This window comes from Pristiophorus japonicus, unplaced genomic scaffold (genome assembly GCF_044704955.1).
Source record: "Pristiophorus japonicus isolate sPriJap1 unplaced genomic scaffold, sPriJap1.hap1 HAP1_SCAFFOLD_58, whole genome shotgun sequence".
Taxonomy (NCBI): Eukaryota; Metazoa; Chordata; class Chondrichthyes; family Pristiophoridae; genus Pristiophorus; species Pristiophorus japonicus.
This window is the reverse complement of record NW_027254488.1, coordinates 172,141-196,819: the sequence shown is the minus strand read 5'-3', so window position 1 is coordinate 196,819 and position 24,679 is coordinate 172,141. Positions and strand designations below refer to the sequence as shown.

Here is a 24,679-nt window from a genome sequence, read left to right as displayed (position 1 = left end):
TTTTCATAATCTTTCCCTTTAAAACGGATTTTCTCAGAAACCCGGGTCATCCTGTATTGTTTGAGAAGGAGTATGATTTCAGCTGCAATGACCGAATTGTTAAACTATAGTGTTCCAATTTACATTGGGGTTGCCTGCGCCGGTGCGCACCCAGATCGCATTGCATCTGTTAATTCACTCGAAATATGCTCATCTTTTCCTAAATCAAGTCCTTGATATTGCAGTTGCCCCGAATTTGCTCGCAATATATACAAAAACACAATAAATGGTGCTGGCAGCGGCCGCGTGGCCTAATGGATAAGGCCTCTGACTTCGATTACAACCGCAAAGTTATCAGAAGATTGCAGGTGCGAGCCCTGCCGCGGTCAACTTAGCTCGCTACGTGAAATGTTATATTGTGATTCTGCCGAGAAACCAACCATCTCTTCCAGTCACTCACCTGAAGTGAAGGAAGGCTGTTTGCTCAAAGAATCTCATTGCAAGTTTTCATCATTGTCGATATGCATGCACGGGCAGAGCAAGCTGTGAAGTGGACTTTTTTGCACCTTATTTCTGTTTGGATACAAAAAGCAGGAGATTGAATGGCTGACGATGTCTTATAGCGGAGACGAGGTGGCCGAGAGGTTAAGGCGATGGACTGCTCATCCATTGTGCCCTGCACGCATGGCTTCGAATCCCATTCTCGTCGTCGTTGACTTGCAGCTTTACCACTTTTTGACATTCACACTTCAGCACATCGCCAAATTCCCCTTTTACTTACAGGGATGCAGTACTTTCCTCATGTAATGTCTCAAATTAATAATATATTCGTCAAAAGGAGAACAGTTGCAGTACAATGGCGAGGGGCACTAATTAGATAGGTATCTGAGAGACAGCACATGCACGATGGGCCATAATATCATTTCTCACCACCGTCAGAATCTGAGAGCTGCGCTTTTCACTGTCGGCGGCTCGTTGGTCCATGGTTATGATTCTCCCTTCGGATTGATCACATTTGAAATGCGAGAGGTCACGGGCCAAATACCGGACGAGCCCCGCCATGTTTTACTCAAAGTTCCGCTTCTAACAGCCGCTCGACATGTGAGAAAACAGACGTATTTCACGTTAAAACGTGTGATTTTACGCCGATGTTCCCTTCGCATCCAAATCGCAGAGCAAAGTGAAACCCGCCAAACTGAGTAAAGTTAAAATATCTCAGAGGTACTCGGCTCTGTGACTCGTTGGATAACCTAAAGCCTTGTTTGGTTCCGGCCGATACTTGATCAGTATATCTTCCTGTCTGTACGGATAAGTTCACCTCAATTGGGATAAGCATACATTCAGCGTCAATCTCCACCTCTGCCCTGAATATGTGTGCGTCCTGTTTCTCCAGAGCTGAAAAGATGAGAGAAGCTGCTTTTTGAATTCGTCCCTTGGCTGCCGAATTCAAAGCATACAGGAAATCAATCCGGGCTGGTAAAGCTGCTTGGTCTGATTAAAAGGCGGTGACACCCTGTATTGTAAGCATGTTCTCGTCTTCTGGCCTCAACATTAGGTTCAACGTATCGGATGATAAGCACCGCTCCCATTGTCTGGTAATGGTTCTGCTAGTCCCACTAACACTTCCTCTGGACCATCCTTTGTTACGTTATTGCCCGATTACCACCCAATTTGCCTTTCTCCATTGTGCCATGTATTATTTAATCACTCCTTCCTTCCGCTGTATCACAAATGTTCCCATTTGACATTTCTCGCTGCGTATTTTTTCCAGGCGCTATTTTTGTTGAAAACATCTGTAATCTTTAACTTTTTCCTGAAATATCGGAATTATTATCCGACAGAACGTGAAACCGGATTCTTCCTCCACAAAATCTGCACGACCTGCCGAGTTTTACATATTTATCTGTTTTTATTCATTCTATTTCCGTGTCCCTTTTAAGGGGATTTGCTGTCTGTCCGAGATCATTCTCTGTCTCTGTAAAATGGTGTGCTATCAGACCCTCATCATTCTGTGTCTGTTTCAAAGGGATGTGCTGTCTGTCCCGGATTTCCAATTTGAAATTTCAAAACCTGCCTTTGGAGGTTAAGGAATATTAGTTTGTTTGTGTGTTTCAGACTGGGCTGGTTTTACGTCCCTCCCTCCCTGTCTATCACCTGTGGCTTCAATAACAGTCTCTGCGCCGCGTGGTCCTGAGCCCCACTGCACAATTGCCTTCAGTGATGATCGAAATCTCACTTTATTCTTTTAAAAGTGAACTGTTGTCAGTCAAGGGTCATTCTGCATCTGGGTAAAAGGGATGTCCTTGCAATCCCGGATCATTCTGTGTCTGTTTAAATGGGCTGGTTGTCAGTTCCGGTTCATAATCTTTCCCTTTAAAACGGATTTTCTGAGAAACCCGGGTCATCCTGTATTGTTTGAGAAGGAGTATGATTTCAGCTGCAATGACCGAATTGCTAAACTATAGTGTTCCAATTTACATTGGGGTTGCCTGCGCCGGTGCGCAACCAGATCGCAGTGCATCTGTTCATTGACTCGAAATATGCTCATCTTTTCCTAAATCCACTCCTTGATATTGCAGTTGCCCCGAATTTGCTCGCGATATACACAACAACACAATGATTAGTGCTGGCAGCGGCCGCGTGGCCTAATGGATAAGGCATCTGACTTCGATTACAACCGCAAAGTTATCAGAAGATTGCAAGTTCGAGTCCTGCCGCGGTCAACTTAGCTCGCTACGTGAAATTTTATATTGTGATTCTGCCGAGAAACCAACCATCTCTACCAGTCACTCACCTGAAGTGAAGGAAGGCTGTTTGCTCAAAGAATCTCATTGCAAGTTTTCATCATTGTCGATATGCATGCACGGGCAGAGCAAGCTGTGAAGTGGACTTTTTTGCACCTTATTTCTGTTTGGATACAAAAAGCAGGAGATTGAATGGCTGACGATGTCTGATAGCAGAGACGGGGTGGCCGAGAGGTTAAGGCGATGGACTGCTCATCCATTGTGCTCTGCACACATGGCTTCGAATCCCATTCTCGTCGTCGTTGACTTGCAGCTTAACCACTTTTTGACATTCACATTTCACCACATCGCCAAATTCCCCTTTTACTTACAGGGATGCAGTACTTTCCTCATGTAATGTCTCAAATTAATAATATATTCGTCAAAAGGAGAACAGTTGCAGTACAATGGCGAGGGGCACTAATTAGATAGGTATCTGAGAGACAGCACATGCACGATTTGCCATAATATCATTTCTCACCACGGTCAGAATCTGAGAGCTGCGCTTTTCACTGTCGGCGGCTCGTTGGTCCATGGTTATGATTCTCCCTTCGGATTGATCACATTTGAAATGCGAGAGGTCACGGGCCAAATCCCGGACGAGCCCTGCCATGTTTTACTCAAAGTTCCGCTTCTAACAGTTGCTCGACATGTGAGAAAACAGACGTATTTCACGTTAAAACGTGTGATTTTACGCCGATGTTCCCTTAGCATCCAAATCGCAGAGCAAAGTGAAACCCGCCAAACTGAGTAAAGTTAAAATATCTCAGAGGTACTCGGCTCTGTGACTCGTTGGAAAACCTAAAGCCTTGTTTGGTTCCGGCCGATACTTGATCAGTATATCTTCCTGTCTGTACGGATAAGTTCACCTCAATTGGGATAAGCATACATTCAGCGTCAATCTCCACCTCTGCCCTGAATATGTGTGCGTCCTGTTTCTCCAGAGCTGAAAAGATGAGAGAAGCTGCTTTTTGAATTCGTCCCTTGGCTGCCGAATTCAAAGCATACAGGAAATCAATCCGGGCTGGTAAAGCTGCCTGGTCTGATTAAAAGGCGGTTGCACCCTGTATTGTAAGCATGTTCTCGTCTTCTGGCCTCAACATTAGTTTCAACGTATCGGATGATAAGCACCGCTCCCATTGTCTGGTAATGGTTCTGCTATTCCCACTAACACCTCCTCTGGACCATCCTTTGTTACGTTATTGCCCGATTACCACCCACTTTGCCTTTCTCCATTGTGCCATGTATTATTTCATCACTCCTTCGTTCCGCTGTATCACAAATGTTCCCATTTGACATTTCTCGCTGCGTATTTTTTCCAGGCGCTATTTTTGTTGAAAACATATGTAATCTTTAACTTTTTCCTGAAATATCGGAATTATTATCCGACAGAACGTGAAACCGGATTCTTCCTCCACAAAATCTGCACGACCTGCCGAGTTTTACATATTTATCTGTTTTTATTCATTCTATTTCCGTGTCCCTTTTAAGGGGATTTGCTGTCTGTCCGAGATCATTCTCTGTCTCTGTAAAATGGTGTGCTATCAGACCCTCATCATTCTGTGTCTGTTTCAAAGGGATGTGCTGTCTGTCCCGGATTTCCAATTTGAAATTTCAAAACCTGCCTTTGGAGGTTAAGGAATATTAGTTTGTTTGTGTGTTTCAGACTGGGCTGGTTTTACGTCCCTCCCTCCCTCCTTGTCTATCACCTGTGGCTTCAATAACAGTCTCTGCGCCGCGTGGTCCTGAGCCCCACTGCACAATTGCCTTCAGGGATGATCGAAATCTCACTTTATTCTTTTAAAAGGGAACTGCTGTCAGTCAAGGGTGATTCTGCATCTGGGTAAAAGGGATGTCCGTGCAATCCCGGATCATTCTGTGTCTGTTTAAAAGGGCTGGTTGTCAGTTCCTTTTCATAATCTTTCCCTTTAAAACGGATTTTCTCAGAAACCCGGGTCATCCTGTATTGTTTGAGAAGGAGTATGATTTCAGCTGCAATGACCGAATTGTTAAACTATAGTGTTCCAATTTACATTGGGGTTGCCTGCGCCGGTGCGCACCCAGATCGCATTGCATCTGTTAATTCACTCGAAATATGCTCATCTTTTCCTAAATCAAGTCCTTGATATTGCAGTTGCCCCGAATTTGCTCGCAATATATACAAAAACACAATAAATGGTGCTGGCAGCGGCCGCGTGGCCTAATGGATAAGGCCTCTGACTTCGATTACAACCGCAAAGTTATCAGAAGATTGCAGGTGCGAGCCCTGCCGCGGTCAACTTAGCTCGCTACGTGAAATGTTATATTGTGATTCTGCCGAGAAACCAACCATCTCTTCCAGTCACTCACCTGAAGTGAAGGAAGGCTGTTTGCTCAAAGAATCTCATTGCAAGTTTTCATCATTGTCGATATGCATGCACGGGCAGAGCAAGCTGTGAAGTGGACTTTTTTGCACCTTATTTCTGTTTGGATACAAAAAGCAGGAGATTGAATGGCTGACGATGTCTTATAGCGGAGACGAGGTGGCCGAGAGGTTAAGGCGATGGACTGCTCATCCATTGTGCTCTGCACACATGGCTTCGAATCCCATTCTCGTCGTCGTTGACTTGCAGCTTAACCACTTTTTGACATTCACATTTCACCACATCGCCAAATTCCCCTTTTACTTACAGGGATGCAGTACTTTCCTCATGTAATGTCTCAAATTAATAATATATTCGTCAAAAGGAGAACAGTTGCAGTACAATGGCGAGGGGCACTAATTAGATAGGTATCTGAGAGACAGCACATGCACGATTTGCCATAATATCATTTCTCACCACGGTCAGAATCTGAGAGCTGCGCTTTTCACTGTCGGCGGCTCGTTGGTCCATGGTTATGATTCTCCCTTCGGATTGATCACATTTGAAATGCGAGAGGTCACGGGCCAAATCCCGGACGAGCCCTGCCATGTTTTACTCAAAGTTCCGCTTCTAACAGTTGTTCGACATGTGAGAAAACAGACGTATTTCACGTTAAAACGTGTGATTTTACGCCGATGTTCCCTTAGCATCCAAATCGCAGAGCAAAGTGAAACCCGCCAAACTGAGTAAAGTTAAAATATCTCAGAGGTACTCGGCTCTGTGACTCGTTGGATAACCTAAAGCCTTGTTTGGTTCCGGCCGATACTTGATCAGTATATCTTCCTGTCTGTACGGATAAGTTCACCTCAATTGGGATAAGCATACATTCAGCGTCAATCTCCACCTCTGCCCTGAATATGTGTGTGTCCTGTTTCTCCAGAGCTGAAAAGATGAGAGAAGCTGCTTTTTGAATTCGTCCCTTGGCTGCCGAATTCAAAGCATACAGGAAATCAATCCGGGCTGGTAAAGCTGCCTGGTCTGATTAAAAGGCGGTTGCACCCTGTATTGTAAGCATGTTCTCGTCTTCTGGCCTCAACATTAGTTTCAACGTATCGGATGATAAGCACCGCTCCCATTGTCTGGAAATGGTTCTGCTATTCCCACTAACACCTCCTCTGGACCATCCTTTGTTACGTTATTGCCCGATTACCACCCACTTTGCCTTTCTCCATTGTGCCATGTATTATTTCATCACTCCTTCGTTCCGCTGTATCACAAATGTTCCCATTTGACATTTCTCGCTGCGTATTTTTTCCAGGCGCTATTTTTGTTGAAAACATATGTAATCTTTAACTTTTTCCTGAAATATCGGAATTATTATCCGACAGAACGTGAAACCGGATTCTTCCTCCACAAAATCTGCACGACCTGCCGAGTTTTACATATTTATCTGTTTTTATTCATTCTATTTCCGTGTCCCTTTTAAGGGGATTTGCTGTCTGTCCGAGATCATTCTCTGTCTCTGTAAAATGGTGTGCTATCAGACCCTCATCATTCTGTGTCTGTTTCAAAGGGATGTGCTGTCTGTCCCGGATTTCCAATTTGAAATTTCAAAACCTGCCTTTGGAGGTTAAGGAATATTAGTTTGTTTGTGTGTTTCAGACTGGGCTGGTTTTACGTCCCTCCCTCCCTCCTTGTCTATCACCTGTGGCTTCAATAACAGTCTCTGCGCCGCGTGGTCCTGAGCCCCACTGCACAATTGCCTTCAGGGATGATCGAAATCTCTCTTTATTCTTTTAAAAGGGAACTGCTGTCAGTCAAGGGTGATTCTGCATCTGGGTAAAAGGGATGTCCGTGCGATCCCGGATCATTCTGTGTCTGTTTAAAAGGGCTGGTTGTCAGTTCCTTTTCATAATCTTTCCCTTTAAAACGGATTTTCTCAGAAACCCGGGTCATCCTGTATTGTTTGAGAAGGAGTATGATTTCAGCTGCAATGACCGAATTGTTAAACTATAGTGTTCCAATTTACATTGGGGTTGCCTGCGCCGGTGCGCACCCAGATCGCAGTGCATCTGTTCATTCACTCGAAATATGCTCATCTTTTCCTAAATCCACTCCTTGATATTGCAGTTGCCCCGAATTTGCTCGCAATATATACAACAACACAATGAATGGTGCTGGCAGCGGCCGCGTTGCCTAATGGATAAGGCGTCTGACTTCGATTACAACCGCAAAGTTATCAGAAGATTGCAGGTGCGAGTCCTGCCGCGGTCAACTTAGCTCGCTACGTGAAATTTTATATTCTTTGTTGTGATTCTGCCGAGAAACCAACCATCTCTTCCAGTCACTCACCTGAAGTGAAGGAAGGCTGTTTGCTCAAAGAATCTCATTGCAGGTTTTCATCATTGTCGATATGCATGCACGGGCAGAGCAAGCTGTGAAGTGGACTTTTTTGCACCTTATTTCTGTTTGGATACAAAAAGCAGGAGATTGAATGGCTGACGATGTCTTATAGCAGAGACGAGGTGGCTGAGAGGTTAAGGCGATGGACTGCTAATCCATTGTGCTCTGCACGCATGGGTTCGAGTCCCATTCTCGTCGACGTTGGCTTGCAGATTAACCACTTTTTGACATTCACATTTAACCTCATCGCCAAATTCCCCTTTTACTTACAGGGATGCTGTACTTTCCTCATGTCACGTCTCAAATTAATAATATATTCGTCAAAAGGAGAACAGTTGCAGTACAATGGCGAGGGGCACTAATTAGATAGGTATCTGAGAGACAGCACATGCACGATTTGCCATAATATCATTTCTCACCACGGTCAGAATCTGAGAGCTGCGCTTTTCACTGTCGGCGGCTCGTTGGTCCATGGTTATGATTCTCCCTTCGGATTGATCACATTTGAAATGCGAGAGGTCACGGGCCAAATCCCGGACGAGCCCTGCCATGTTTTACTCAAAGTTCCGCTTCTAACAGTTGTTCGACATGTGAGAAAACAGACGTATTTCACGTTAAAACGTGTGATTTTACGCCGATGTTCCCTTAGCATCCAAATCGCAGAGCAAAGTGAAACCCGCCAAACTGAGTAAAGTTAAAATATCTCAGAGGTACTCGGCTCTGTGACTCGTTGGATAACCTAAAGCCTTGTTTGGTTCCGGCCGATACTTGATCAGTATATCTTCCTGTCTGTACGGATAAGTTCACCTCAATTGGGATAAGCATACATTCAGCGTCAATCTCCACCTCTGCCCTGAATATGTGTGTGTCCTGTTTCTCCAGAGCTGAAAAGATGAGAGAAGCTGCTTTTTGAATTCGTCCCTTGGCTGCCGAATTCAAAGCATACAGGAAATCAATCCGGGCTGGTAAAGCTGCCTGGTCTGATTAAAAGGCGGTTGCACCCTGTATTGTAAGCATGTTCTCGTCTTCTGGCCTCAACATTAGTTTCAACGTATCGGATGATAAGCACCGCTCCCATTGTCTGGAAATGGTTCTGCTATTCCCACTAACACCTCCTCTGGACCATCCTTTGTTACGTTATTGCCCGATTACCACCCACTTTGCCTTTCTCCATTGTGCCATGTATTATTTCATCACTCCTTCGTTCCGCTGTATCACAAATGTTCCCATTTGACATTTCTCGCTGCGTATTTTTTCCAGGCGCTATTTTTGTTGAAAACATATGTAATCTTTAACTTTTTCCTGAAATATCGGAATTATTATCCGACAGAACGTGAAACCGGATTCTTCCTCCACAAAATCTGCACGACCTGCCGAGTTTTACATATTTATCTGTTTTTATTCATTCTATTTCCGTGTCCCTTTTAAGGGGATTTGCTGTCTGTCCGAGATCATTCTCTGTCTCTGTAAAATGGTGTGCTATCAGACCCTCATCATTCTGTGTCTGTTTCAAAGGGATGTGCTGTCTGTCCCGGATTTCCAATTTGAAATTTCAAAACCTGCCTTTGGAGGTTAAGGAATATTAGTTTGTTTGTGTGTTTCAGACTGGGCTGGTTTTACGTCCCTCCCTCCCTCCTTGTCTATCACCTGTGGCTTCAATAACAGTCTCTGCGCCGCGTGGTCCTGAGCCCCACTGCACAATTGCCTTCAGGGATGATCGAAATCTCTCTTTATTCTTTTAAAAGGGAACTGCTGTCAGTCAAGGGTGATTCTGCATCTGGGTAAAAGGGATGTCCGTGCGATCCCGGATCATTCTGTGTCTGTTTAAAAGGGCTGGTTGTCAGTTCCTTTTCATAATCTTTCCCTTTAAAACGGATTTTCTCAGAAACCCGGGTCATCCTGTATTGTTTGAGAAGGAGTATGATTTCAGCTGCAATGACCGAATTGTTAAACTATAGTGTTCCAATTTACATTGGGGTTGCCTGCGCCGGTGCGCACCCAGATCGCAGTGCATCTGTTAATTCACTCGAAATATGCTCATCTTTTCCTAAATCCACTCCTTGATATTGCAGTTGCCCCGAATTTGCTCGCAATATATACAACAACACAATGAATGGTGCTGGCAGCGGCCGCGTTGCCTAATGGATAAGGCGTCTGACTTCGATTACAACCGCAAAGTTATCAGAAGATTGCAGGTGCGAGTCCTGCCGCGGTCAACTTAGCTCGCTACGTGAAATTTTATATTCTTTGTTGTGATTCTGCCGAGAAACCAACCATCTCTTCCAGTCACTCACCTGAAGTGAAGGAAGGCTGTTTGCTCAAAGAATCTCATTGCAGGTTTTCATCATTGTCGATATGCATGCACGGGCAGAGCAAGCTGTGAAGTGGACTTTTTTGCACCTTATTTCTGTTTGGATACAAAAAGCAGGAGATTGAATGGCTGACGATGTCTTATAGCAGAGACGAGGTGGCTGAGAGGTTAAGGCGATGGACTGCTAATCCATTGTGCTCTGCACGCATGGGTTCGAGTCCCATTCTCGTCGTCGTTGGCTTGCAGATTAACCACTTTTTGACATTCACATTTAACCTCATCGCCAAATTCCCCTTTTACTTACAGGGATGCTGTACTTTCCTCATGTCACGTCTCAAATTAATAATATATTCGTCAAAAGGAGAACAGTTGCAGTACAATGGCGAGGGGCACTAATTAGATAGGTATCTGAGAGACAGCACATGAACGATGGGCCATAATATCATTTCTCACCACCGTCAGAATCTGAGAGCTGCGCTTTTCACTGTCGGCGGCTCGTTGGTCCACGGTTATGATTCTCCCTTCGGAATGATCACATTTGAAATGCGAGAGGTCACGGGCCAAATCCCGGACGAACCCCGCCATGTTTTACTCAAAGTTCCGCTTCTAACAGCCGCTCGACATGTGAGAAAACAGACGTATTTCACGTTAAAACGTGTGATTTTACGCCGATGTTCCCTTAGCATCCAAATCGCAGAGCAAAGTGAAACCCGCCAAACTGAGTAAAGTTAAAATATCTCAGAGGTACTCGGCTCTGTGACTCGTTGGATAACCTAAAGCCTTGTTTGGTTCCGGCCGATACTTGATCAGTATATCTTCCTGTCTGTACGGATAAGTTCACCTCAATTGGGATAAGCATACATTCAGCGTCAATCTCCACCTCTGCCCTGAACATGTGTGCGTCCTGTGTCTCTAGAGCTGAAAAGATGAGAGAAGCTGCTTTTTGAATTCGTCCCTTTGCTGCCGAATTCAAAGCATACAGGAAATCAATCCGGGCTGGCAAAGCTGCCTGGTCTGATTAAAAGTCGGTGATCCCCTATATTGTAGGCATGTTCTCGTCTTCTGGCCTCAACATTAGGTTCAACGTATCGGATGATAAGCACCGCTCCCATTGTCTGGTAATGGTTCTGCTATTCCCACTAACACTTCCTCTGGCCCATCCTTTGTTACGTTATTGCCCGATTACCACCCACTTTGCCTTTCTCCATTGTGCCATGTATTATTTCATCACTCCTTCGTTCCGCTGTATCACAAAAGTTCCCATTTGACATTTCTCGCTGCGTATTTTTTCCAGGCGCTATTTTTGTTGAAAACATCTGTAATCTTTAACTTTTTCCTGAAATATCGGAATTATTATCCGACAGAACGTGAAACCGGATTCTTCCTCCACAAAATCTGCACGACCTGCCGAGTTTTAAATATTTATCTGTTTTTATTCATTCTATTTCCGTGTCCCTTTTAAGGGGATTTGCTGTCTGTCTGAGATCATTCTCTGTCTCTGTAAAATGGTGTGCTATCAGACCCTCATCATTCTGTGTCTGTTTCAAAGGGATGTGCTGTCTGTCCCGGATTTCCAATTTGAAATTTCAAAACCTGCCTTTGGAGGTTAAGGAATATTAGTTTGTTTGTGTGTTTCAGACTGGCTGGTTTTACGTCCCTCCCTCCCTCCTTGTCTATCACCTGTGGCTTCAATAACAGTCTCTGCGCCGCGTGGTCCTGAGCCCCACTGCACAATTGCCTTCAGGGATGATCGAAATCTCACTTTATTCTTTTAAAAGGGAACTGCTGTCAGTCAAGGGTGATTCTGCATCTGGGTAAAAGGGATGTCCGTGCAATCCCGGATCATTCTGTGTCTGTTTAAATGGGCTGGTTGTCAGTTCCTTTTCATAATCTTTCCCTTTAAAACGGATTTTCTCAGAAACCCGGGTCATCCTGTATTGTTTGAGAAGGAGTATGATTTCAGCTGCAATGACCGAATTGTTAAACTATAGTGTTCCAATTTACATTGGGGTTGCCTGCGCCGGTGCGCACCCAGATCGCAGTGCATCTGTTCATTCACTCGAAATATGCTCATCTTTTCCTAAATCCACTCCTTGATATTGCAGTTGCCCCGAATTTGCTCGCAATATATACAACAACACAAGGAATGGTGCTGGCAGCGGCCGCGTGGCCTAATGGATAAGGCCTCTGAATTCGATTACAACCGCAAAGTTATCAGAAGATTGCAGGTGCGAGTCCTGCCGCGGTCAACTTAGCTCGCTACGTGAAATTTTATATTCTTTGTTGTGATTCTGCCGAGAAACCAACCATCTCTTCCAGTCACTCACCTGAAGTGAAGGAAGGCTATTTGCTCAAAGAATCTCATTGCAAGTTTTCATCATTGTCGATATGCATGCACGGGCAGAGCAAGCTGTGAAGTGGTCTTTTTTGCACCTTATTTCTGTTTGGATACAAAAAGCAGGAGATTGAATGGCTGACAATGTCTTACAGCAGAGACGAGGTGGCTGAGAGGTTAAGGCGATGGACTGCTAATCCATTGTGCTCTGCACGCATGGGTTCGAGTCCCATTCTCGTCGTCGTTGGCTTGCAGCTTAACCACTTTTTGACATTCACATTTAACCTCATCGCCAAATTCCCCTTTTACTTACAGGGATGCTGTACTTTCCTCATGTCACGTCTCAAATTAATAATATATTCGTCAAAAGGAGAACAGTTGCAGTACAATGGCGAGGGGCACTAATTAGATAGGTATCTGAGAGACAGCACATGAACGATGGGCCATAATATCATTTCTCACCACCGTCAGAATCTGAGAGCTGCGCTTTTCACTGTCGGCGGCTCGTTGGTCCACGGTTATGATTCTCCCTTCGGATTGATCACATTTGAAATGCGAGAGGTCACGGGCCAAATCCCGGACGAACCCCGCCATGTTTTACTCAAAGTTCCGCTTCTAACAGCCGCTCGACATGTGAGAAAACAGACGTATTTCACGTTAAAACGTGTGATTTTACGCCGATGTTCCCTTAGCATCCAAATCGCAGAGCAAAGTGAAACCCGCCAAACTGAGTAAAGTTAAAATATCTCAGAGGTACTCGGCTCTGTGACTCGTTGGATAACCTAAAGCCTTGTTTGGTTCCGGCCGATACTTGATCAGTATATCTTCCTGTCTGTACGGATAAGTTCACCTCAATTGGGATAAGCATACATTCAGCGTCAATCTCCACCTCTGCCCTGAACATGTGTGCGTCCTGTGTCTCTAGAGCTGAAAAGATGAGAGAAGCTGCTTTTTGAATTCGTCCCTTTGCTGCCGAATTCAAAGCATACAGGAAATCAATCCGGGCTGGCAAAGCTGCCTGGTCTGATTAAAAGTCGGTGATCCCCTATATTGTAGGCATGTTCTCGTCTTCTGGCCTCAACATTAGGTTCAACGTATCGGATGATAAGCACCGCTCCCATTGTCTGGTAATGGTTCTGCTATTCCCACTAACACTTCCTCTGGCCCATCCTTTGTTACGTTATTGCCCGATTACCACCCACTTTGCCTTTCTCCATTGTGCCATGTATTATTTCATCACTCCTTCGTTCCGCTGTATCACAAAAGTTCCCATTTGACATTTCTCGCTGCGTATTTTTTCCAGGCGCTATTTTTGTTGAAAACATCTGTAATCTTTAACTTTTTCCTGAAATATCGGAATTATTATCCGACAGAACGTGAAACCGGATTCTTCCTCCACAAAATCTGCACGACCTGCCGAGTTTTACATATTTATCTGTTTTTATTCATTCTATTTCCGTGTCCCTTTTAAGGGGATTTGCTCTCTGTCCGAGATCATTCTCTGTCTCTGTAAAATGGTGTGCTATCAGACCCTCATCATTCTGTGTCTGTTTCAAAGGGATGTGCTGTCTGTCCCGGATTTCCAATTTGAAATTTCAAAACCTGCCTTTGGAGGTTAAGGAATATTAGTTTGTTTGTGTGTTTCAGACTGGGCTGGTTTTACGTCCCTCCCTCCCTGTCTATCACCTGTGGCTTCAATAACAGTCTCTGCGCCGCGTGGTCCTGAGCCCCACTGCACAATTGCCTTCAGTGATGATCGAAATCTCACTTTATTCTTTTAAAAGTGAACTGTTGTCAGTCAAGGGTCATTCTGCATCTGGGTAAAAGGGATGTCCTTGCAATCCCGGATCATTCTGTGTCTGTTTAAATGGGCTGGTTGTCAGTTCCGGTTCATAATCTTTCCCTTTAAAACGGATTTTCTGAGAAACCCGGGTCATCCTGTATTGTTTGAGAAGGAGTATGATTTCAGCTGCAATGACCGAATTGTTAAACTATAGTGTTCCAATTTACATTGGGGTTGCCTGCGCCGGTGCGCAACCAGATCGCAGTGCATCTGTTCATTGACTCGAAATATGCTCATCTTTTCCTAAATCCACTCCTTGATATTGCAGTTGCCCCGAATTTGCTCGCGATATACACAACAACACAATGATTAGTGCTGGCAGCGGCCGCGTGGCCTAATGGATAAGGCATCTGACTTCGATTAAAACCGCAAAGTTATCAGAAGATTGCAAGTTCGAGTCCTGCCGCGGTCAACTTAGCTCGCTACGTGAAATTTTATATTGTGATTCTGCCGAGAAACCAACCATCTCTACCAGTCACTCACCTGAAGTGAAGGAAGGCTGTTTGCTCAAAGAATCTCATTGCAAGTTTTCATCATTGTCGATATGCATGCACGGGCAGAGCAAGCTGTGAAGTGGACTTTTTTGCACCTTATTTCTGTTTGGATACAAAAAGCAGGAGATTGAATGGCTGACGATGTCTGATAGCAGAGACGGGGTGGCCGAGAGGTTAAGGCGATGGACTGCTCATCCATTGTGCTCTGCACACATGGCTTCGAATCCCATTCTCGTCGTCGTTGACTTGCAGCTTAACCACTTTTTGACATTCACATTTCACCACATCGCCAAATTCCCCTTTTACTTACAGGGATGCAGTACTTTCCTCATGTAATGTCTCAAATTAATAATATATTCGTCAAAAGGAGAACAGTTGCAGTACAATGGCGAGGGGCACTAATTAGATAGGTATCTGAGAGACAGCACATGCACGATTTGCCATAATATCATTTCTCACCACGGTCAGAATCTGAGAGCTGCGCTTTTCACTGTCGGCGGCTCGTTGGTCCATGGTTATGATTCTCCCTTCGGATTGATCACATTTGAAATGCGAGAGGTCACGGGCCAAATCCCGGACGAGCCCTGCCATGTTTTACTCAAAGTTCCGCTTCTAACAGTTGCTCGACATGTGAGAAAACAGACGTATTTCACGTTAAAACGTGTGATTTTACGCCGATGTTCCCTTAGCATCCAAATCGCAGAGCAAAGTGAAACCCGCCAAACTGAGTAAAGTTAAAATATCTCAGAGGTACTCGGCTCTGTGACTCGTTGGAAAACCTAAAGCCTTGTTTGGTTCCGGCCGATACTTGATCAGTATATCTTCCTGTCTGTACGGATAAGTTCACCTCAATTGGGATAAGCATACATTCAGCGTCAATCTCCACCTCTGCCCTGAATATGTGTGCGTCCTGTTTCTCCAGAGCTGAAAAGATGAGAGAAGCTGCTTTTTGAATTCGTCCCTTGGCTGCCGAATTCAAAGCATACAGGAAATCAATCCGGGCTGGTAAAGCTGCCTGGTCTGATTAAAAGGCGGTTGCACCCTGTATTGTAAGCATGTTCTCGTCTTCTGGCCTCAACATTAGTTTCAACGTATCGGATGATAAGCACCGCTCCCATTGTCTGGTAATGGTTCTGCTATTCCCACTAACACCTCCTCTGGACCATCCTTTGTTACGTTATTGCCCGATTACCACCCACTTTGCCTTTCTCCATTGTGCCATGTATTATTTCATCACTCCTTCGTTCCGCTGTATCACAAATGTTCCCATTTGACATTTCTCGCTGCGTATTTTTTCCAGGCGCTATTTTTGTTGAAAACATATGTAATCTTTAACTTTTTCCTGAAATATCGGAATTATTATCCGACAGAACGTGAAACCGGATTCTTCCTCCACAAAATCTGCACGACCTGCCGAGTTTTACATATTTATCTGTTTTTATTCATTCTATTTCCGTGTCCCTTTTAAGGGGATTTGCTGTCTGTCCGAGATCATTCTCTGTCTCTGTAAAATGGTGTGCTATCAGACCCTCATCATTCTGTGTCTGTTTCAAAGGGATGTGCTGTCTGTCCCGGATTTCCAATTTGAAATTTCAAAACCTGCCTTTGGAGGTTAAGGAATATTAGTTTGTTTGTGTGTTTCAGACTGGGCTGGTTTTACGTCCCTCCCTCCCTCCTTGTCTATCACCTGTGGCTTCAATAACAGTCTCTGCGCCGCGTGGTCCTGAGCCCCACTGCACAATTGCCTTCAGGGATGATCGAAATCTCACTTTATTCTTTTAAAAGGGAACTGCTGTCAGTCAAGGGTGATTCTGCATCTGGGTAAAAGGGATGTCCGTGCAATCCCGGATCATTCTGTGTCTGTTTAAAAGGGCTGGTTGTCAGTTCCTTTTCATAATCTTTCCCTTTAAAACGGATTTTCTCAGAAACCCGGGTCATCCTGTATTGTTTGAGAAGGAGTATGATTTCAGCTGCAATGACCGAATTGTTAAACTATAGTGTTCCAATTTACATTGGGGTTGCCTGCGCCGGTGCGCACCCAGATCGCAGTGCATCTGTTCATTCACTCGAAATATGCTCATCTTTTCCTAAATCCACTCCTTGATATTGCAGTTGCCCCGAATTTGCTCGCAATATATACAACAACACAAGGAATGGTGCTGGCAGCGGCCGCGTGGCCTAATGGATAAGGCCTCTGAATTCGATTACAACCGCAAAGTTATCAGAAGATTGCAGGTGCGAGTCCTGCCGCGGTCAACTTAGCTCGCTACGTGAAATTTTATATTCTTTGTTGTGATTCTGCCGAGAAACCAACCATCTCTTCCAGTCACTCACCTGAAGTGAAGGAAGGCTATTTGCTCAAAGAATCTCATTGCAAGTTTTCATCATTGTCGATATGCATGCACGGGCAGAGCAAGCTGTGAAGTGGTCTTTTTTGCACCTTATTTCTGTTTGGATACAAAAAGCAGGAGATTGAATGGCTGACAATGTCTTACAGCAGAGACGAGGTGGCTGAGAGGTTAAGGCGATGGACTGCTAATCCATTGTGCTCTGCACGCATGGGTTCGAGTCCCATTCTCGTCGTCGTTGGCTTGCAGCTTAACCACTTTTTGACATTCACATTTAACCTCATCGCCAAATTCCCCTTTTACTTACAGGGATGCTGTACTTTCCTCATGTCACGTCTCAAATTAATAATATATTCGTCAAAAGGAGAACAGTTGCAGTACAATGGCGAGGGGCACTAATTAGATAGGTATCTGAGAGACAGCACATGAACGATGGGCCATAATATCATTTCTCACCACCGTCAGAATCTGAGAGCTGCGCTTTTCACTGTCGGCGGCTCGTTGGTCCACGGTTATGATTCTCCCTTCGGATTGATCACATTTGAAATGCGAGAGGTCACGGGCCAAATCCCGGACGAACCCCGCCATGTTTTACTCAAAGTTCCGCTTCTAACAGCCGCTCGACATGTGAGAAAACAGACGTATTTCACGTTAAAACGTGTGATTTTACGCCGATGTTCCCTTAGCATCCAAATCGCAGAGCAAAGTGAAACCCGCCAAACTGAGTAAAGTTAAAATATCTCAGAGGTACTCGGCTCTGTGACTCGTTGGATAACCTAAAGCCTTGTTTGGTTCCGGCCGATACTTGATCAGTATATCTTCCTGTCTGTACGGATAAGTTCACCTCAATTGGGATAAGCATACATTCAGCGTCAATCTCCACCTCTGCCCTGAACATGTGTGCGTCCTGTGTCTCTAGAGCTGAAAAGATGAGAGAAGCTGCTTTTTGAATTCGTCCCTTTGCTGCCGAATTCAAAGCATACAGGAAATCAATCCGGGCTGGCAAAGCTGCCTGGTCTGATTAAAAGTCGGTGATCCCCTATATTGTAGGCATGTTCTCGTCTTCTGGCCTCAACATTAGGTTCAACGTATCGGATGATAAGCACCGCTCCCATTGTCTGGTAATGGTTCTGCTATTCCCACTAACACTTCCTCTGGCCCATCCTTTGTTACGTTATTGCCCGATTACCACCCACTTTGCCTTTCTCCATTGTGCCATGTATTATTTCATCACTCCTTCGTTCCGCTGTATCACAAAAGTTCCCATTTGACATTTCTCGCTGCGTATTTTTTCCAGGCGCTATTTTTGTTGAAAACATCTGTAATCTTTAACTTTTTCCTGAAATATCGGAATTATTATCCGACAGAACGTGAAACCGGATTCTTCCTCCACAAAATCTGCACGACCTGCCGAGTTTTAAATATTTATCTGTTTTTATTCATTCTATTTCCGTGTCCCTTTTAAGGGGATTTGCTGTCTGTCTGAGATCATTCTCTGTCTCTGTAAAATGGTGTGCTATCAGACCCTCATCATTCTGTGTCTGTTTCAAAGGGATGTGCTGTCTGTCCCGGATTTCCAATTTGAAATTTCAAAACCTGCCTTTGGAGGTTAAGGAATATTAGTTTGTTTGTGTGTTTCAGACTGGGCTGGTTTTACGTCCCTCCCTCCCTCCTTGTCTATCACCTATGGCTTCAATAACAGTCTCTGCGCCGCGTGGTCCTGAGCCCCACTGCACAATTGCCTTCAGGGATGATCGAAATCTCACTTTATTCTATTAAAAGGGAACTGCTGTCAGTCAAGGGTGATTCTGCATCTGGGTAAAAGGGATGTCCGTGCAATCCCGGATCATTCTGTGTCTGTTTAAAAGGGCTGGTTGTCAGTTCCTTTTCATAATCTTTCCCTTTAAAACGGATTTTCTGAGAAACCCGGGTCATCCTGTATTGTTTGAGAAGGAGTATGATTTCAGCTGCAATGACCGAATTGTTAAACTATAGTGTTCCAATTTACATTGGGGTTGCCTGCGCCGGTGCGCACCCAGATCGCAGTGCATCTGTTCATTCACTCGAAATATGCTCATCTTTTCCTAAATCCACTCCTTGATATTGCAGTTGCCCCGAATTTGCTCGCAATATATACAACAACACAATGAATGGTGCTGGCAGCGGCCGCGTGGCCTAATGGATAAGGCGTCTGACTTCGATTACAACCGTAAAGTTATCAGAAGATTGTAGGTGCGAGTCCTGCCGCGGTCAACTTAGCTCGCTCCGTGAAATTTTATATTCTTTGTTGTGATTCTGCCGAGAAACCAACCATCTCTTCCAGTCACTCACCTGAAGTGAAGGAAGGCTGTTTGCTCAAAGAATCTCATTGCAAGTTTTCATCATTGTCGATATGCATGCACGGGCAGAGCAAGCTGTGAAGTGGACTTTTTTGCACCTTATTTCTGTTTGGATACAAAAAGCAGGAGATTGAAGGGCTGACGATGTCCTATAGCAGAGACGAGGTGGCTGAGAGGTTAAGGCGATGGACTGCTAATCCATTGTGCTCTGCACGCATGGGTTCGAGTCCCATTCTCGTCGTCGTTGGCTTGCAGCTTAACCACTTTTTGACATTCACATTTAACCTCATCGCCAAATTCCCCTTTTACTTACAGGGATGCTGTACGTTCCTCATGTCACGTCTCAAATTAATAATATATTCGTCAAAAGGAGAACAGTTGCAGTACAATGGCGAGGGGCACTAATTAGATAGGTATCTGAGAGACAGCACATGAACGATGGGCCATAATATCATTTCTCACCACCGTCAGAATCTGAGAGCTGCGCTTTTCACTGTCGGCGGCTCGTTGGTCCACGGTTATGATTCTCCCTTCGGATTGATCACATTTGAAATGCGAGAGGTCACGGGCCAAATCCCGGACGAACCCCGCCATGTTTTACTCAAAGTTCCGCTTCTAACAGCCGCTCGACATGTGAGAAAACAGACGTATTTCACGTTAAAACGTGTGATTTTACGCCGATGTTCCCTTAGCATCCAAATCCCAGAGCAAAGTGAAACCCGCCAAACTGAGTAAAGTTAAAATATCTCAGAGGTACTCGGCTCTGTGACTCGTTGGATAACCTAAAGCCTTGTTTGGTTCCGGCCGATACTTGATCAGTATATCTTCCTGTCTGTACGGATAAGTTCACCTCAATTGGGATAAGCATACATTCAGCGTCAATCTCCTCCTCTGCCCTGAATATGTGTGCGTCCTGTTGCTCTAGAGCTGAAAAGATGAGAGAAGCTGCTTTTTGAATTCGTCCCTTGGCTGCCGAATTCAAAGCATACAGGAAATCAATCCGGGCTGGTAAAGCTGCCTGGTCTGATTAAAAGGCGGTGACACCCTGTATTGTAAGCATGTTCTCGTCTTCTGGCCTCAACATTAGGTTCAACGTATCGGATGATAAGCACCGCTCCCATTGTCTAGTAATGGTTCTGCTATTCCCACTAACACCTCCTCTGGACCATCCTTTGTTACGTTATTGCCCGATTACCACCCACTTTGCCTTTCTCCATTGTGCCATGTATTATTTCATCACTCCTTCGTTCCGCTGTATCACAAATGTTCCCATTTGACATTTCTCGCTGCGTATTTTTTCCAGGCGCTATTTTTGTTGAAAACATATGTAATCTTTAACTTTTTCCTGAAATATCGCAATTATTATCCGACAGAACGTGAAACCGGATTCTTCCTCCACAAAATCTGCACGACCTGCCGAGTTTTACATATTTATCTGTTTTTATTCATTCTATTTCCGTGTCCCTTTTAAGGGGATTTGCTGTCTGTCCGAGAACATTCTCTGTCTCTGTAAAATGGTGTGCTATCAGACCCTCATCATTCTGTGTCTGTTTCAAAGGGATGTGCTGTCTGTCCCGGATTTCCAATTTGAAATTTCAAAACCTGCCTTTGGAGGTTAAGGAATATTAGTTTGTTTGTGTGTTTCAGACTGGGCTGGTTTTACGTCCCTCGCTCCCTGTCCATCACCTGTGGCTTCAATAACAGTCTCTACGCCGCGTGGTCCTGAGCCCCACTGCACAATTGCCTTCAGGGATGATCGAAATCTCACTTTATTCTTTTAAAAGTGAACTGCTGTCAGTCAAGGGTCATTCTGCATCTGGGTAAAAGGGATGTCCTTGCAATCCCGGATCATTCTGTGTCTGTTTAAATGGGCTGGTTGTCAGTTCCGGTTCATAATCTTTCTCTTTAAAACGGATTTTCTCATAAACCCGGCTCATCCTGTATTGTTTGAGAAGGAGTATGATTTCAGCTGCAACGACCGAATTGTTAAACTATAGTGTTCCAATTTACATTGGGGTTGCCTGCGCCGGTGCGCACCCAGATCGCAGTGCATCTGTTCATTCACTCGAAATATGCTCATCTTTTCCTAAATCCACTCCTTGATATTGCAGTTGCCCCGAATTTGCTCGCAATATATACAACAACACAATGAACGGTGCTGGCAGCGGACGCGTGGCCTAATGGATAAGGCGTCTGACTTCGATTACAACCGGAAAGTTATCTGAAGATTGCAGGTTCGAGTCCTGCCGCGGTCAACCTAGCTCGCTACGTGAAATTTTATATTCTTTGTTGTGATTCTGCCGAGAAATCAACCATCTCTTCCAGTCACTCACCTGAAGTGAAGGAAGGCTGTTTGCTCAAAGAATCTCATTGCAAGTTTTCATCATTGTCGATATGCATGCACGGGCAGAGCAAGCTGTGAAGTGGACTTTTTTGCACCTTATTTCTGTTTGGATACAAAAAGCAGGAGATTGAATGGCTGACGATGTCTTACAGCAGAGACGAGGTGGCTGAGAGGTTAAGGCGATGGACTGCTAATCCATTGTGCTCTGCACGCATGGGTTCGAGTCCCATTCTCGTCGTCGTTGGCTTGCAGCTTAACCACTTTTTGACATTCACATTTAACCTCATCGCCAAATTCCCCTTTTACTTACAGGGATGCTGTACTTTCCTCATGTCACGTCTCAAATTAATAATATATTCGTCAAAAGGAGAACAGTTGCAGTACAATGGCGAGGGGCACTAATTAGATAGGTATCTGAGAGACAGCACATGAACGATGGGCCATAATATCATTTCTCACCACCGTCAGAATCTGAGAGCTGCGCTTTTCACTGTCGGCGGCTCGTTGGTCCACGGTTATGATTCTCCCTTCGGATTGATCACATTTGAAATGCGGGAGGTCACGGGCCAAATCCCGGACGAACCCCGCCATGTTTTACTCAAAGTTCCGCTTCTAACAGCCGCTCGACATGTGAGAAAACAGACGTATTTCACGTTAAAACGTGTGATTTTACGCCGATGTTCCCTTAGCATCCAAATCACAGAGCAAAGTGAATCCCGCCAAACTGAGTAAAGTTAAAATATCTCAGAGGTACTCGGCTCTGTGACTCGTTGGATAACCTAAAGCCTTGTTTGGTTCCGGCCGATACTTGATCAGTATATCTTCCTGTCAGTCCGGATAATTCACCTCAATTGGGATAAGCATACATTCAGCGTCAATCTCCACCTCTGCCCTGAACATGTGTGCGTCCTGTGTCTCTAGAGCTGAAAAGATGAGAGAAGCTGCTTTTTGAATTCGTCCCTTGGCTGCCGAATTCAAAGCATACAGGAAATCAATCCGGGCTGGCAAAGCTGCCTGGTCTGATTAAAAGGCGGTGACACCCTATATTGTCGGCATGTTCTCGTCTTCTGGCCTCAACATTAGGTTCAACGTATCGGATGATAAGCACCGCTCCCATTGTCTGGTAATGGTTCTGCTATTCCCACTAACACTTCCTCTGGCCCATCCTTTGTTACGTTATTGCCCGATTACCACCCACTTTGCCTTTCTCCATTGTGCCATGTATTATTTCATCACTCCTTCGTTCCGCTGTATCACAAAAGTTCCCATTTGACATTTCTCGCTGCGTATTTTTTCCAGGCGCTATTTTTGTTGAAAACATCTGTAATCTTTAACTTTTTCCTGAAATATCGGAATTATTATCCGACAGAACGTGAAACCGGATTCTTCCTCCACAAAATCTGCACGACCTGCGGAGTTTTAAATATTTATCTGTTTTTATTCATTCTATTTCCGTGTCCCTTTTAAGGGGATTTGCTGTCTGTCTGAGATCATTCTCTGTCTCTGTAAAATGGTGTGCTATCAGACCCTCATCATTCTGTGTCTGTTTCAAAGGGATGTGCTGTCTGTCCCGGATTTCCAATTTGAAATTTCAAAACCTGCCTTTGGAGGTTAAGGAATATTAGTTTGTTTGTGTGTTTCAGACTGGGCTGGTTTTACGTCCCTCCCTCCCTCCTTGTCTATCACCTGTGGCTTCAATAACAGTCTCTGCGCCGCGTGGTCCTGAGCCCCACTGCACAATTGCCTTCAGGGATGATCGAAATCTCTCTTTATTCTTTTAAAAGGGAACTGCTGTCAGTCAAGAGTGATTCTGCATCTGGGTAAAAGGGATGTCCGTGCGATCCCGGATCATTCTGTGTCTGTTTAAAAGGGCTGGTTGTCAGTTCCTTTTCATAATCTTTCCCTTTAAAACGGATTTTCTCAGAAACCCGGGTCATCCTGTATTGTTTGAGAAGGAGTATGATTTCAGCTGCAATGACCGAATTGTTAAACTATAGTGTTCCAATTTACATTGGGGTTGCCTGCGCCGGTGCGCACCCAGATCGCAGTGCATCTGTTCATTCACTCGAAATATGCTCATCTTTTCCTAAATCCACTCCTTGATATTGCAGTTGCCCCGAATTTGCTCGCAATATATACAACAACACAATGAATGGTGCTGGCAGCGGCCGCGTTGCCTAATGGATAAGGCGTCTGACTTCGATTACAACCGCAAAGTTATCAGAAGATTGCAGGTGCGAGTCCTGCCGCGGTCAACTTAGCTCGCTACGTGAAATTTTATATTCTTTGTTGTGATTCTGCCGAGAAACCAACCATCTCTTCCAGTCACTCACCTGAAGTGAAGGAAGGCTGTTTGCTCAAAGAATCTCATTGCAGGTTTTCATCATTGTCGATATGCATGCACGGGCAGAGCAAGCTGTGAAGTGGACTTTTTTGCACCTTATTTCTGTTTGGATACAAAAAGCAGGAGATTGAATGGCTGACGATGTCTTATAGCAGAGACGAGGTGGCTGAGAGGTTAAGGCGATGGACTGCTAATCCATTGTGCTCTGCACGCATGGTTTCGAGTCCCATTCTCGTCGTCGTTGGCTTGCAGATTAACCACTTTTTGACATTCACATTTAACCTCATCGCCAAATTCCCCTTTTACTTACAGGGATGCTGTACTTTCCTCATGTCACGTCTCAAATTAATAATATATTCGTCAAAAGGAGAACAGTTGCAGTACAATGGCGAGGGGCACTAATTAGATAGGTATCTGAGAGACAGCACATGCACGATTTGCCATAATATCATTTCTCACCACGGTCAGAATCTGAGAGCTGCGCTTTTCACTGTCGGCGGCTCGTTGGTCCATGGTTATGATTCTCCCTTCGGATTGATCACATTTGAAATGCGAGAGGTCACGGGCCAAATCCCGGACGAGCCCTGCCATGTTTTACTCAAAGTTCCGCTTCTAACAGTTGTTCGACATGTGAGAAAACAGACGTATTTCACGTTAAAACGTGTGATTTTACGCCGATGTTCCCTTAGCATCCAAATCGCAGAGCAAAGTGAAACCCGCCAAACTGAGTAAAGTTAAAATATCTCAGAGGTACTCGGCTCTGTGACTCGTTGGATAACCTAAAGCCTTGTTTGGTTCCGGCCGATACTTGATC

At 44.7% G+C, this 24,679-nt stretch overlaps 15 non-coding genes across 15 annotated transcripts; all 15 read left to right on the top strand.

Annotated features, from left to right (window-relative positions):
• Window positions 1-606: 606 nt before the first annotated feature.
• On the top strand, window positions 607-688 carry trnas-gcu (transfer RNA serine (anticodon GCU)). Its single transcript has one exon. It is a non-coding gene; the product is annotated as a tRNA-Ser (tRNA).
• Window positions 689-2,613: 1,925 nt separating this feature from the next.
• trnar-ucg (transfer RNA arginine (anticodon UCG)) lies at window positions 2,614-2,702 on the top strand. The gene is given in 2 exon segments: window positions 2,614-2,650; window positions 2,667-2,702. It is a non-coding gene; the product is annotated as a tRNA-Arg (tRNA).
• Window positions 2,703-2,940: 238 nt separating this feature from the next.
• Window positions 2,941-3,022, top strand: trnas-gcu (transfer RNA serine (anticodon GCU)). The gene has a single exon. It is a non-coding gene; the product is annotated as a tRNA-Ser (tRNA).
• Window positions 3,023-5,278: 2,256 nt separating this feature from the next.
• trnas-gcu (transfer RNA serine (anticodon GCU)) lies at window positions 5,279-5,360 on the top strand. The gene has a single exon. It is a non-coding gene; the product is annotated as a tRNA-Ser (tRNA).
• A 2,263-nt stretch (window positions 5,361-7,623) lies between these two features.
• trnas-gcu (transfer RNA serine (anticodon GCU)) lies at window positions 7,624-7,705 on the top strand. The gene has a single exon. It is a non-coding gene; the product is annotated as a tRNA-Ser (tRNA).
• A 2,263-nt stretch (window positions 7,706-9,968) lies between these two features.
• Window positions 9,969-10,050, top strand: trnas-gcu (transfer RNA serine (anticodon GCU)). The gene has a single exon. It is a non-coding gene; the product is annotated as a tRNA-Ser (tRNA).
• A 2,262-nt stretch (window positions 10,051-12,312) lies between these two features.
• Window positions 12,313-12,394, top strand: trnas-gcu (transfer RNA serine (anticodon GCU)). The gene has a single exon. It is a non-coding gene; the product is annotated as a tRNA-Ser (tRNA).
• A 1,925-nt stretch (window positions 12,395-14,319) lies between these two features.
• On the top strand, window positions 14,320-14,408 carry trnar-ucg (transfer RNA arginine (anticodon UCG)). The gene is given in 2 exon segments: window positions 14,320-14,356; window positions 14,373-14,408. It is a non-coding gene; the product is annotated as a tRNA-Arg (tRNA).
• A 238-nt stretch (window positions 14,409-14,646) lies between these two features.
• On the top strand, window positions 14,647-14,728 carry trnas-gcu (transfer RNA serine (anticodon GCU)). Its single transcript has one exon. It is a non-coding gene; the product is annotated as a tRNA-Ser (tRNA).
• A 2,263-nt stretch (window positions 14,729-16,991) lies between these two features.
• trnas-gcu (transfer RNA serine (anticodon GCU)) lies at window positions 16,992-17,073 on the top strand. The gene has a single exon. It is a non-coding gene; the product is annotated as a tRNA-Ser (tRNA).
• A 1,929-nt stretch (window positions 17,074-19,002) lies between these two features.
• On the top strand, window positions 19,003-19,091 carry trnar-ucg (transfer RNA arginine (anticodon UCG)). Its single transcript is given in 2 exon segments — window positions 19,003-19,039; window positions 19,056-19,091. It is a non-coding gene; the product is annotated as a tRNA-Arg (tRNA).
• Window positions 19,092-19,336: 245 nt separating this feature from the next.
• On the top strand, window positions 19,337-19,418 carry trnas-gcu (transfer RNA serine (anticodon GCU)). Its single transcript has one exon. It is a non-coding gene; the product is annotated as a tRNA-Ser (tRNA).
• A 1,925-nt stretch (window positions 19,419-21,343) lies between these two features.
• On the top strand, window positions 21,344-21,432 carry trnar-ucg (transfer RNA arginine (anticodon UCG)). The gene is given in 2 exon segments: window positions 21,344-21,380; window positions 21,397-21,432. It is a non-coding gene; the product is annotated as a tRNA-Arg (tRNA).
• A 245-nt stretch (window positions 21,433-21,677) lies between these two features.
• Window positions 21,678-21,759, top strand: trnas-gcu (transfer RNA serine (anticodon GCU)). The gene has a single exon. It is a non-coding gene; the product is annotated as a tRNA-Ser (tRNA).
• Window positions 21,760-24,021: 2,262 nt separating this feature from the next.
• On the top strand, window positions 24,022-24,103 carry trnas-gcu (transfer RNA serine (anticodon GCU)). The gene has a single exon. It is a non-coding gene; the product is annotated as a tRNA-Ser (tRNA).
• Window positions 24,104-24,679: the final 576 nt, after the last annotated feature.